The sequence below is a fragment of the Saccopteryx bilineata genome, chromosome X (genome assembly GCF_036850765.1).
Source record: "Saccopteryx bilineata isolate mSacBil1 chromosome X, mSacBil1_pri_phased_curated, whole genome shotgun sequence".
NCBI classification, from domain to species: Eukaryota; Metazoa; Chordata; class Mammalia; order Chiroptera; family Emballonuridae; genus Saccopteryx; species Saccopteryx bilineata.
The window spans coordinates 113629834-113643257 of NC_089502.1; the positions used below are offsets into that span (position 1 = coordinate 113629834).

Consider the following 13424-nt stretch of genomic DNA (forward strand, 5'->3'; position numbering starts at 1 on the left):
TCTGTGTGCTTTACATGAATTAAATCATCTTAATCCTGATCTCCACCTAATGAAGAAGCAGGCACAGAGAGGTTAAGTAAGTTGCTAAAAGTCACACAACTGGGAAGTCTACAGGAGATTTGATCTAGACCAGCTCCAGAGTCTGTGGTCTGAGCTCTTCTCTTCACCCATAAGGTCCTTTCCCCTGCATGCTCCCCACTGCTCTTCCTGGGGGTCACAGGGATGAACTGCTACATGAAGAATTCTTTTGACATGTGAGCCTCAGGAGTCTCACTACTGAAGTGCTCTTTGGAAGGGGTTGATATACAATATTAAAAAAGAAGTAACTGTGCAGGAAGGAAACTTCAGTTGAGCTTAGTGCCTGTCATTAGCGCTTCCCTGCCACACTGAGTAATTTCTCACTGTGGGGTTCAGGTTCTTTGTTTCAGACTCACTTGTATTCAGGGCACTTCCATTAACTCAGTGTGGCTTGTTATACAGTGCGCCCACCCCCACACCTTAGCCTTGCTGATTGCTGCCTCCTATCTTCTTCTGTTTAGCAATATTACTCAATCCTGCATAATTCACACCATCTTTGGATGTAGTTATATGTTGCTTTCTGACTGTGTCCTACATGTGTGCTTTATTTCCTCAACCTCAGTATGAACTCTCTTTGCGGGGGCTGTGCCCCATATTAGACTATCAGTGCCCACAGATCCTAGCACAGCAGGGAGTGTGAAGTTGTCTCCTAGGAAATACTTGTGGAGTGATTCACTTGGGGAAAGGTATAATACATTACTGTCTCCACGTCCTCATTGTTAATTCAGCTCCTTTCTGTACTTACTTGTTGCACAAATCTTCAAAACTTACATTGAATAGCTGCTTTCTTTATATTTCAAATTTGTGCACTGGGCTCTAACTAAACTGCAAAGGTTGAACTTAGATCAGAATTGGGAGTTCCTTGCTGACTGACTTTGGGATATGTGCATTCCCGCCTTTGTGCCTTGGTCCCCTCTAACGCACTAGAGGAATATAATTGTACTATTTCATAAGGAGGGTGTGAGGACTAGATGAGATAAATCACATTCATGGTTAGACAAATGCTGGCAGGTTGTAAACACTCAGTAAATGTCAGCTACAAAGAAAGGATGCGTGTTTCTCTTTACCTTTTAATCTATTCTAATACCGCCTGGTTTTTATACCTAAATCACGTTCACACAAACATGGAAAACACACATTTCACGTCTTTTCTTTTTTGAGATTTTATTTATTCATTTTCCAGAGAGAAGAGAGAAAGAAAGGAGGGAGGGAAGGAGGAGCTGGAAGCATCAATTCCCATATGTACCTTGAAGAGGAAGTCTGGGGCTTTGAACCGGTTACTTCAGCATTAGAGCTCAATGCTTTATCCCCTGTGCCACTACAGGTCAGGCCTCAAATATAGTCAATTGTTTATCCATTCACTCATTTCCTCTCATTGTTCAGAGATATGACTTCCCAACTGACCCTTTGACAGTCACACTCTCCTAGGACACCAGGAGGCAGTGTTTGCTCAGCCAACTACATAGTATTGCAGTTTGCCATCCCAGGCACAGCAAGATTTTGGTTTTGAGAGTGGCTTGACTGTCCTGCATTCCCATGGTTTTGCTTTCCATGATTTATTTCACTTACTCCTGGTCAACAACAGTCTAAAAGAATTAAACAGAAAATTTCAGAAACAAACAATTCAAAATATATTTTGAGAATAATAGAGACACTATATTCAAATAATTGTAATAAATATTCTATTTAATTATTAATTATTGTTCATCTATGAATGTGCCTAAGTTATCAATTAAGCTTCCTCATAGTTATATTTATAAAGGGAAAACATAGCATACATAGGGCTCGGTACTATCCATGGTTTCAGGCACCCACTGGGGGTCTCAGAACATATCCACCGAGGACAGGGAGGGACTACTGGCTATGGGCGCTCCCCAGGCTTTCCCTCCTGCGTTTAGCTGCTTCCTAGAGGCACTGCCCAGGACTCTCCACCATTTCCTCTTCCTGGATATGAGAAGTCAGTGAAGTATGAATAACAAACAGCAGCTATCCTCAGGGTGCCCATTCTGAGTGCTAGGCATTTTCTGATTCCCATGCATCCTCTCATTTCATCTTCAAAACAGGGCTGAGAAGTAGCAGTTACACATGTGGAAACCATGGCTGATGTTAAATAATCACTCAAAGTCAGGCAGCCAGGAAGCTGAAGGACTGGGGTTCAGAACGGGCCCTCTTTTTTTAACACCCTTGCTCTTAACTTCCCAATCCCTTGCGGCCCTCTAAAACATCACATGCCCTTGCCTCAGCAGCTAGAAATAGAGCAATCCCATCAACCTCTTGGCCACCCACAACCCCAGTTCCCAGGTGTCACTCCTTCTCAACAACCACCAGTCCCAACTCGGCTGGACAATCAGAGTTGGAGACTTGACCTGCCAGCCTGTCAAGGCTGCGGTCCTTTCCTCTGGGGTCCCATCTCCAACAAGCAGGGAAAGACCCCAGTAATACCCAGATAGGCAAGTCAACCCAATGGCCATGGGCAGTTGAGCATACGGTGAGGTAGATGACTTGGGCTTTCTGCAGTGCTGAGCAGCCAGATGAACGTGGGCATTGGGAGAAAATACACAGCATGGCTTAGGAGGGAGCGTGTCCTCTGATTCAGAGCTGAGGTTTGGTTCCTCCCAGTCATCAGCAGTTCCCCCACACCGTGGGGAAGGGCCACCTTAACAACTCAGAAATAAAGAACTTCTCCTTTGAGCAGTTGTGGAAGTAAGTATAAGGGCAGCTCTTCTGAAGCCTGGGTGAGCTATATGGACAAACCATTTCTGGGACATAAGGCTTCCTGCAGAGCCAGGTCCAGATCCGACATTTCAGTTGTTTCGGTTTTTGGTGCATTTACATGCCCTTCCATTGAAGAAGAGAGGAAGGAGCTGATTGCCCTGATAGTTCTGGTTCTCCGCATGGTCAGTTTTGTTGGACTGAAAATGGGTAGTCCTGGAAACCGTGGGAGGCTTGTCCTGGAAGGGCCCCACTAATCTGGTTCTGGGATACATGATTTTCAAAACCCACATGTGTATTCCATCACCTGTGGGTTACAAACTGTTCATGGGTTCCAAAATGAATTGAATGAGTCACAAGCACAATTTTCTTTTAAAAAGGAAGTAGACTGAAGTTGAATACAAAGCAAAATACCAGAGTTCCTAATACATATCAAGTCATTATTCCTTAGGATTTTTTTTTCAGTTTTATACATTTATGGCTATATTAGGTCACAATATAGCCATGTTGTCTAATTGTGGCTGAGATCAAAATGTTTGTAAACCACTGCTAATCCGAGTCTCATTTTGACAGAAGGGAAAATCATCTTTTCCTCACAGGGCATTGGAAGTAGTCAAACACTGACCACAACTCACATAGCCATCAAAAGCAGAAGAGAAAAGTAAAGTGAAGCATAATTATATGATGGGCATACTATATATTGTATTTCCCCATGTATAAGAGACACTTTTTCAAAAATTCTGCAGTCTAAAAATATAGTGTATCGTATACAGCACTTGTAGATTTTTTTTACCTGCATTTCCCGCTTTCTGAAACTTGTTTTTGAGCTCATTTTTGAAGACAGTGAATCTTCATCAGACACAGAGGAGGAGAAGCAAATGGGATGAGAATTTAGACAGTGGTGAGGAGTTGTATGAATTTTATGATGAATGAAACTCGAGTTCAATAACTTTATGTAATACTTTCGTTTTCCAAAATTCGGTCCCCAAAATTAAGGTGCGTCTTATATGTTGTAGCGTCTTATACATAAGGCAGAACGGTATACAGAATACAGTAAAGAAAGTGAATGAACTACAGTTATATACTGCAACATAGATTAATCCTAGTAACATTGTTTTGAACAGAAGAAGCAAGATGAAAAAATAAGGCCTCATCTCTGAGCAATTTATAGAAACATTTAAAAGGCAAAATTAAACTCTATGATTTAGCTATGAACCCACAGGTGGTAAAATTTGAAAGGAAAGTGATAGTTACCTGAAACCAAGCTCCTGGTTACTCCTAGAAGGCAGAGGTGGGAGCGGAGTCAGGAAGGAACATGCCAAGTGGAGGATACAAGGGAACTGGCTGTGTTGTTTCTTAATGACATGGGTTTCAGTTTAAAATCAGTAGTTAAGTTACAGTGTATGTATGTTATATTGACTTCCAGCTATGCATGTTTCATAAGTTTCGAGATTTTTTTTTAATTTTTATTATTTTTTATTATTATTTTTTTACAGGGACAGAGAGAGTCAGAGAGAGGGATAGATAAGGACAGACAGACAGGAACGGGGATGAGAAGCATCAATTATGAGTTTCTTGTTGCGACACCTTATTTGTTCATTTGTTCATTGATTGCTTTCTCATATGTACCTTGACCGAGGGCCTTCAGCAGACCAAGTGACCCCTGCTCAGCGACCTTAGGTCTGAGCTGGTGAGCTTTTTTTTTTTTTTTTTTTTTTTGCTCAACTCAGATGAGCTCGTGCTCAAGCTGGCGACCTCGGGGTCTCGAACCTGGGTCTTCCGCATCCCAGTCTGACGCTCTATCCACTGTGCAACCACCTGGTCAGGCAGTTTCAAGATTTTAAAACACAGTTATCTAATTTGTATTTATTCTTCATCTACATTTTTATTAGTTACTACTAATCATCCCCTCAAGGAAAGTTTCAGAGAAACAATTATGCAAATGACCTGTTAGGGCGTATTACTGCTAGACCAGCAGTACACAACACAGATGTCAGTAACAAGGTGCTGGGAAAAGGAGAAAGGACAGTGCGAGGAGCCCCCACAGCGCAGGAGCCAGGAGACTGGGCCACCTGACAGCCACCTTTTCCACCACTGGTTTCCTGTCCTCAACCCTTTGCAACAGCTGGTTAATTTTTGGTTCATTGCTGTGAAGTTTTAGGCGGGCAGAGACCTGCCTCAGCTGAACATATTTAAGAGGTACCACAAACTGGCACTGAAGTGTCATACATGTGAATATCCACAGTATAAGTTAGTAGTAGGGAGAAAATTCAGAGTCTTTGAGGCATATGAGGTGCTATCAGATGCTAAAAAAAACCCGGGACATCTATCCAAAAAATGGAAAAGAAGGATGGAATGGAGGAGGTGCAAGTCATTTGGACAGCGCGTTTGAATTCGGCTTCACAGTCCGGAAGCCAGATGATGTGTTCAAGGGAATGTTTTGGTAGAAGGGACTTGACTTCATTAGATTTCTTTAAAGACATGTTTGACAACATCCTTGGGAATCTGAGAGTCCCCCAAGCGAGCAGGGATTGTGGCAAAGGCTAGTCCTTCTCTGCGGTCAGTGTTTTACATCTTTTGCAGGAGGGTTTTCTTTTTTGAGTCAGGATTTAATTCTCTAGGTCATTAGATCATAGAAGCATTTCTTCATTTTCTTCCATTGCAAATGGTGGTATTGGGTTGGGAAAATTCAAATATGTGTTTAGGTCTATCACAATAGTTAATTTCAGAAAAATCACTGCAAAGAGGATTAGGGAGACTGGTCAAGAAGGAGTGGATGTTTAAGATGGCCAGTTAAAGTCAACTACAAATGGTAAGGAACAGCAGCTGTGCTTGGATATCAAGTAATTCATCCCAGGAGTCTATGAGAAATGTTAACCTTAACAAGTCTCATTTGCAGATCCACAGGAACCTTTTTTTTTTTTTTTTTTTTTTTTTTTTGAAGATTTCTAACGAACTCAGCTTTCAGGATAGCTATACTCAGTCTAAAGTGTTTATACAAAGCTCATCAGAGACCTTTGTCATAAATGTTTGAGTTGATTTTCAGGACCACATTATAGGACTTTTCATTGTCTTTAAAGTTGTAAATCTCTATATTCCCTTTGCTTTTTATTAATTGTATTCCAAGGAGGCCATTATTTCCATTCACTAACACCAGCACAGACGGGTTTTCCATGGTGTTTGAAATGTGAGCCATGTAGTGCCAGCATGCTGTAAAATTTGCATTGTGGGGACAAATATTCCACGAAAGTCACTTCAATTTTTTTTCAATATTTAGCTATGAATCATATTAATGCATCAAAGCTAATACATTTCTGCTTTAATATAAATTGAGGGTGTTGTTTAGATGTGCATGAAAGCAGGTTGGGGAAAGAAGCTATGAGGCTTGCTTGCTTGCTGGTTTACCGTCTGCAAGCACTTTGTACAATTAGTGTGTGAGCAGGTAACAAAAAGCCACGTGTGTGTCTCTCAAAAGCTGTGAGTGCTTTCAATCAGGGGTGACTCTCCAAGACCGCTCCACCGCCACAGCAAGGTGTTGATTTCCCAATCCCTTGCCTTCCACTGCAAAAGCAGGGTTTCCTTTGTTTATTTGCTCACCTGTCTTTGCAAGCCGCCAATAAGTGGGTATAGCCCTACACTTTCCAGCTCCACAGCTCCTCTTCCGTCTACTGGAATTAAATGTGAACCTGCCTGGCCTTAACCACCCATACTACATCTGGCTACGTAGTAAGTTTTAATAATATGAATATAGAATGTTAATCTTAGGGTTAAGAGTTATAGCTGGTAAACTGGGTCTTGGTCATTTGCTGAAACAAAGGAAAGAAAAAAAGGAATTTTCAGTGGCAAAGGAAGTGTTCTACATCAGTGCAATCCAGTACATAAGGCAATAGATATGTGTTGCTATTGAACACTAGAAATATGGCGAGTGCAATGGAAAAATTACATCTTAAACTTCATTGACATTTATCTAATTTAAATCCACAAAGCCACAGGTGACTAGTGGCAACCCCATTGAACATACTGGTCTAGATCCATTTGCTTTGAATAATCAAACATACTAATGCTTTGGTTTTGGACCCAACTCAATTGTAGTACTACCTCTGTTACTGCCCCCCAAGACTTTAGATGGGGTATTTCATTTACCTAATCCTCAGTATACTCATCTGTAGAATGAGTACTGAAAATAGACACTTCTTAATTTTTCTGTTTTTTTTTAATTAAGTTTAATGGGGTGACATTGATAAATCAGAGTACATATATTCAGAGAAAAAATCTCTAGGTTATTTTGACATTTGATTAAGCTGCATTCCCATCACCCAAAGTCTAATTGTTTTCCATAACCTTGTAACTGGTTTTCTTTCTTCCCCTCCCCCCCAACCTTCTCCCTCTCCTCCCACCCACCCTGTAACCCCCACACTCTTGTCTATGTCAATGAGTCTCATTTTTATGTCCCACCTATGTATGGAATCATATAGTTCTTAGTTTTTTCTGATTTACTTATTTTGCTCAGTATAATGTTATCAAGGTCCATCCATGTTGTTGTAAATGATCCGCTGTCATCATTTTTTATGGCTGAGTAGTATTCCATAGTGTATATGTACCAAAGATTTTTAATCCACTCATCTACTGAAGGACATTTGGGCTTTTTCCAGATCTTTGCTATTGTGAACAATGCTGCCATAAACATGAGGGTGCATTTCTTCTTTTCATATAGTGCTATGGTGTTCTGGAGTATATTCCTAAAAGTGGCATAGTTGGGGCAAAAGGCAGTTGGATTTTTAATTTTTTCAGGAATATCCATACTGTTTTCCACAGAGGCTGCACCAGTCTGCATTCCCACCAGCAGTGTAGGAGGGTTCCTTTTCTCCACATCCTCGCCAGCACTTATTCTGTGTTGTTTTGTTGATGAGCGCCATGCTGATTGGTGTGAGGCGATATCTTACTGTGGTTTTAATTTGCATTTCTCTAATGATTAGTGATGTTGAGCATTTATTCATATGCCCATTGGCCATCTGTATGTCCTCTCTAGAGAAGTGTCTTTTCATTTCTTTCGCCCATTTTTTGATTGGATTGTTTGTCTTCCTGGTTTTGAGTTTTACAAGTTCTTTATAAATTTTGGTTATTAACCCCTTATCAGACATATTGTCAAATATATTCTCCCATTGTGTAGTTTGTCCTTTTATTCTGTTCTTATTGTCTTTAGCTGTGCAAAATGTTTTTAGTTTGATATAGTACCATTTGTTTATTCTGTCTTTTATTTCCCTTGCCCATGGAGATAAATCGGTAAATATATTGCTGCGAGAGATATCAGAGAGCTTACTGCCTATGCTTTCTTCTAAGATGCTTATGGTTTTATGGCTTACATTTAAGTCTTTTATCCATTTTGAGTTTATTTTTTCTGAATGATGTAAGTTGGTGGTCTAGTTTCATTTTTGGGCAGGTAGCTGTCCAATTTTCCCAACACCATTTGTTGAAGAGGCTGTCTTTACTCCTATGTATGCTCTTACCTCCTTTATCAAATATCAGTTGTTCATAAAAGTGTGGATTTATTTCTGGGTTCTCCGTTCTGTTCCATTGATATATATGCCTGTTCTTATTCCAATACCAGGCTGTTTTGAGTACAAAGGCCTTGTAGTATAACTTGATATCCGGAAGTGTGATACCTCCCCCTTTATTCTTCCTTTTCAAGATTGCTGAGGCTATTCGTGTTCGATACTTCTTCATCTTGATTTGAGTATTGTATTTAATTAATGATTGCAAACCACCTATCACAGATCCTGACAGTAGTTGATATTCAAGAAATATCGTTTTCCTCCTAGACTTATGTTGCTGTCTTGAAACTGTGTGACTTCCAAACAAGGATTGGATTAGAGAATTCAGATAATTTAGTAAACTATTCCCTGCATTTCTTTTTTTTAAAATAAATTTTTATTAATGTGAATGGGGTGACATCAATAAATCAAGGTTCATATATTCAAAGAAAACATGTCCAGGTTATCTTGTCATTCAATTATGTTGCATACCCATCACCCAAAGTCAGACTGTCCTCCATCACCCTCTATCTAATTTTTTGTTCCCCTCCCTCTCCCCATGCCTCTCTCCCTCCTTTCCTCTCATGCCCCCCTCCCTGCCACCCCTGGTAACCACCACACTCTTTTCCATGTTTCTTAGTCTCATTTTCATGTCCCATCAATGTATGGAATCATGTAGTTCTTGGTTTTTTCTGATTTACTTATTGCACTCTGTATAATGTTATCAAGATCCCACCATTTTGTTGTAAATGATCCGACATCATCATTTCTTATGGCTGAGTAGTATTCCATAGTGTATATGTGCCACATCTTTTTTATCCAGTTTTCTATTTAAGGGCTTCTTGGTTGTTTCCGTGTGTTGGACACTGTGAACAATGCTGCAATGAACATGGGGCTACATGTGTCTTTACATATCAATGTTTCTGAGTTTTGGGGCTATGTACCCAGTAGAGGGATTGCTGGGTCATAAGGTAGTTCTATTTTCAGTTTTTTGAGGAATCACCATCCTTTCTTCCATAATGATTGTACTACTTTACATTCCACCAACACTGAATGAGGGTTCCTTTTTCTCCACAGCCTCTCCAACATTTGCTATTACCTGTCTTGTTGAAAATAGCTAATATAACAGGTGTTAGGTGGTATATCATTGTAGCTTTGATTTGCATTTCTCTAATATCTAATGAAGATGAGCATCTTTTCATACATCTGTTGGCCATTTGTATTTCTTCCTGAGAGAAGTGTCTGTTCATGTCCTCTTCACATTTATTTTATTTTATTTTTTTCATTTTTCCAAAGCTGTAAAGAGGGAGGCAGTCAGACAGACTCTCGCATGCGCCCGACTGGGATCCACCTGGCATGCTCTCCAGGGGGCGATGCTCTGCCCCTCTGGGGCATCGATCTATTGCATCCAGAGCCATCCTAGCACCCGAGGCAGAGGCCACAGAGCCATCCTCAGCGCCCAGGCAATCTTTGCTCCAATGGAGCCTCGGCTGCGGGAGGGGAAGAGAGAGACAGAGAAAAAGGAGAGGGGGAGGGGTGGAGAAGCAGATGGGTGCTTCTACTGTGTGCCCTGGCCAGAAATCGAACCCGGGACTCCTGCACACCAGGCCGACGCTCCACCACTTAGCCAAACGGCCAGGGCCCTGTTTTCATTTTTTATTGGATTGTTTGTTTGTTTGTTGTTGAGTTTTATGAGTTTTTTTATATTTTGGATATTAGGCATTTATCTGAGCTGTTGTTTGAAAATATCGTTTCTCATTTAGTTGGCTGTCTGTTTATTTTGTTGTCATTTTCTCTTGCTGAGCAAAAACTTTTTATTCTGATGTAGTCCCATTCATTTATCTTTGCCTTCACTTCTCTTGCCTTTGGAGTCAAATTCATAAAATGCTCTTTAAAACCCAGGTCCATGAGTTTAGTACCTATGTCTTCTTCTATGTACTTTATTGTTTAAGGTCTTATATTTAGGTCTTTGAATCATTTTGAATTAATTTTAGTACAAGAGGACAAGCTGTAGTCAAGTGTTATTCTTTTGTATGTGGCTTTTCAGTTTTTTCAGCACCATTTGTTGAAGAGGCTTTCTTTTCTCCATTATGTGTTGGCCCCTTTATCGAAAATTATTTGACCATATATATGTGGTTTTATTTCTGGACTTTCTATTCTGTTCTATTGGTCTGAGTGTCCATTTTTCTGCCAATACCATGCTGTTTTTATTGTCGTGGCCCTATAATATAGTTTGAAGTCAGGTATTGTAATGCCCCCAGCTTCATTCTTTTTCCTTAGGATTGTTTTGGCTATTCGGGATTTTTCATAGTTCCATATAAATGTGATGATTTATTTTTCCAGTTCTTTAAAAAATGTCATAAGAATTTTGATGGGAATTGCATTAAATTGATTAATTGCTTTGGGTAATATGGCCATTTTGATTATATTTATTCTTTCTATCCAAAAACAAGGAATATTTTTCCTTCTCATTGTATCTTTTTTTATTTCCTTTAACACTGCTTTGTAGTTTTCATTATATTGGTCCTTTACATTCTTTGTTATATTTATTCATAGGTATTTTTGTTGTTGTTGCAATTGTGAAGGGGATAATTTCTTTGAGTTCATTTTCTAATATTTCATTGTTGGCATATAGAAAGGCTATGGGCTTTTGTATGTTAATTTTGTATTCTGCGACTTTACTGTATTGGATTATTGTTTCTAGTAATCTTTTTGTGGAGTCTTTGGGGTTTTCAGTGTATAGGATCATATCATCTACAAAAAGTGATACCTTTCCTTCCTCTTTTCCAATATGGATGCCTTTTATTTCTTTCTCTTGTCTGATTGCTCTGGACAGAACTTCAATCACCACGTTAAATAAGAATAGAGAGAGAGGACAACCCTGTCTTGTTCCTGATTTAAGGTGGAAAGTCCTCAGTTTTATGCCATTTAATATGATGTTGGCTGATGGTTTATCATATATGGCCTTTATCATGTTGAGATATTTTCCTTCCATACCCAGTTTGTTGAGTGTCTTAAACATAAAGTTGTGTTGTATTTTATTGAATGCCTTTTCTCTATCTATTGATAAGATCATGTGGTTTTTGTTCTTTGTTTTGTTGATATGGTGTATTATGTTAACCGCTTTACTTATGTTGAACCATCCTTGAGATTCTGGGATGAATCCCACTTGATCATGATGTATTATTTTTTTTAATATGTTGTATTCGATTTGCTAGTATTTTGTTTAGTATTTTAGCATCTGTATTCATTAGAGATATTGGTATGTAGTTTTCTTTTTTTTATGCCATCCTTGCCAGGTTTCGGTATGAGGGTTATGTTGGCCTCATAAAATGTGTTTGGAAGTATTGCTTCTTCTTCAAGTTTTTGGAAGACTTTGAGTAGAATAGGAACCAAGTCTTTGCATGTTTGATAGAAATCACTAGTATAACCGTATGGGCCTGGACTTTTATTTTTGGGGAGGTTTTTAATAGTTTTTTCTATTTTCGCCCTGCGAATTGGTCTGTTTAAGCTTTCTGCTTCTTCATGACTCCATCTAGGAAGGTTGTATTTTTCTAGGAATTTATCCATTTTTTCTAGATTGTTGAATTTGGTGGCATATAGTTTTTTTTGTAGTATTCTACAATAATTCTTTGTATATCTACGGTGTCCGTGGTGATTTTTCCTCTTTCATTTTGGATTTTGTTTATATGAGTCCTTTCTCTTTTTTCGTTGTTGAGTCTTGCCAAGGGTTTTTCAATTTTGTTGATCTTTTCATAGAACCAGCTCCTTGTCTTATTAATTTTTTCTATAGTTTTTCTGTTCTCTATTTCATTTTTTTCTTCTTTGATTTTTATTATCTCCTTTCTTTGGCTGATTTTGGGTTATCTTTGTTCCTCTTTTTCTAGTTCCTTAAGGTGTGAAGTTAAGTGGTTCACTTGGGCTCTTTCTTTTTTTTTTTTAATTTTTTTTTTATTCATTTTAGAGAGGAGACAGAAAGGAAGAGAGACAGAGAGAGACAGAGAGAGAAGGTGGGGAGGAGCTGGAAGCATCAAATCCCATATTTGCCTTGACCAGGCAAGCCCAGGATTTCAAACCGGCGACCTCAGCATTTCCAGGTCGACACTTTATCCACTGCGCCACCACAGGTCAGGCTGGGGTCTTTCTTGTTTGTTCATATAGGCCTGAAGTGATATGAACTTCCTTCTTATTACTGATTTGCTGCATCCCAGAGATTCTGATATGTCGTATTGTCATTTTCATTTGTCTGTATATATCTTTTGATCTCTGTGCTTATTTCTTCTTTGACCCATTCATTTTTTAAAAGTATGTTGTTCAGTTTTCACATTTTTGTGGGTTTTTTTCCCTCTTTTTTGCAAATGAATTCTAGTTTCAAGGCTTTATGATCAGAAAATATGCTTGGTACAATTTCAATTTTTCTGAATTTACTGATGTTATTTTTGTGGCCCAACATATGGTCAATTCTTGAGAATGTTCCATGTACACTCGAGAAAAATGTATACTCTGTTTTTTGGGATGAAGTGTCCTGTAGATGTCTATCATATCCAGGTGCTTTAGGGTTTCGTTTAAGGCCAGTATATCTTTATTAAATTTCTGTTTGGATGAACGCTCTAGAACCATCCATGGTGTATTGATGTCTCCAAGTATGATTGTAATTTTGTCAGTTTTTGTTTTTAGGTCAATAAGTAGGTATCTTATATATTTTGGTGCTCCTTGGTTTGGTGCATATATATTAAGGATTGTTATGTCTTCTTGATTCAGTATCCCCTAAATGATTATGAAATTACCATTTTTGTCTCTGAGTACTTTTTCTGTCTTGTAGTCAGCATTATTAGATATGAGTATTGCTACAATTGCTTTTTTTTTTTTTTGGATGTTATTTTCTTGGAGTATTGTTTTCTAGCCTTTCACTTTGAATTTGTTTTTGTCCTTGTTGCTTAGATGTGTTTTTTGTATGCAGCATACAGTTGGATTTTCTTTTTAAATTCATTCTACTGCTCTGTGTCTTTTTATTAGTGAGTTTAATCCATTTACATTTAATATAATTATTGAGACTTGTAGGTTCCCTATTGCCGTTTTATAAATTGCTTTCTCTTAGTTTTC

The 13424-nt window shown here is 38.8% G+C and overlaps 1 pseudogene; it reads left to right on the forward strand.

Annotated features, from left to right (window-relative positions):
• Nucleotides 1-4932: 4932 nt before the first annotated feature.
• Nucleotides 4933-5637, forward strand: LOC136316696 (dnaJ homolog subfamily B member 6-like; annotated as a pseudogene).
• The last annotated feature ends 7787 nt before the right edge of the window (nucleotides 5638-13424 follow it).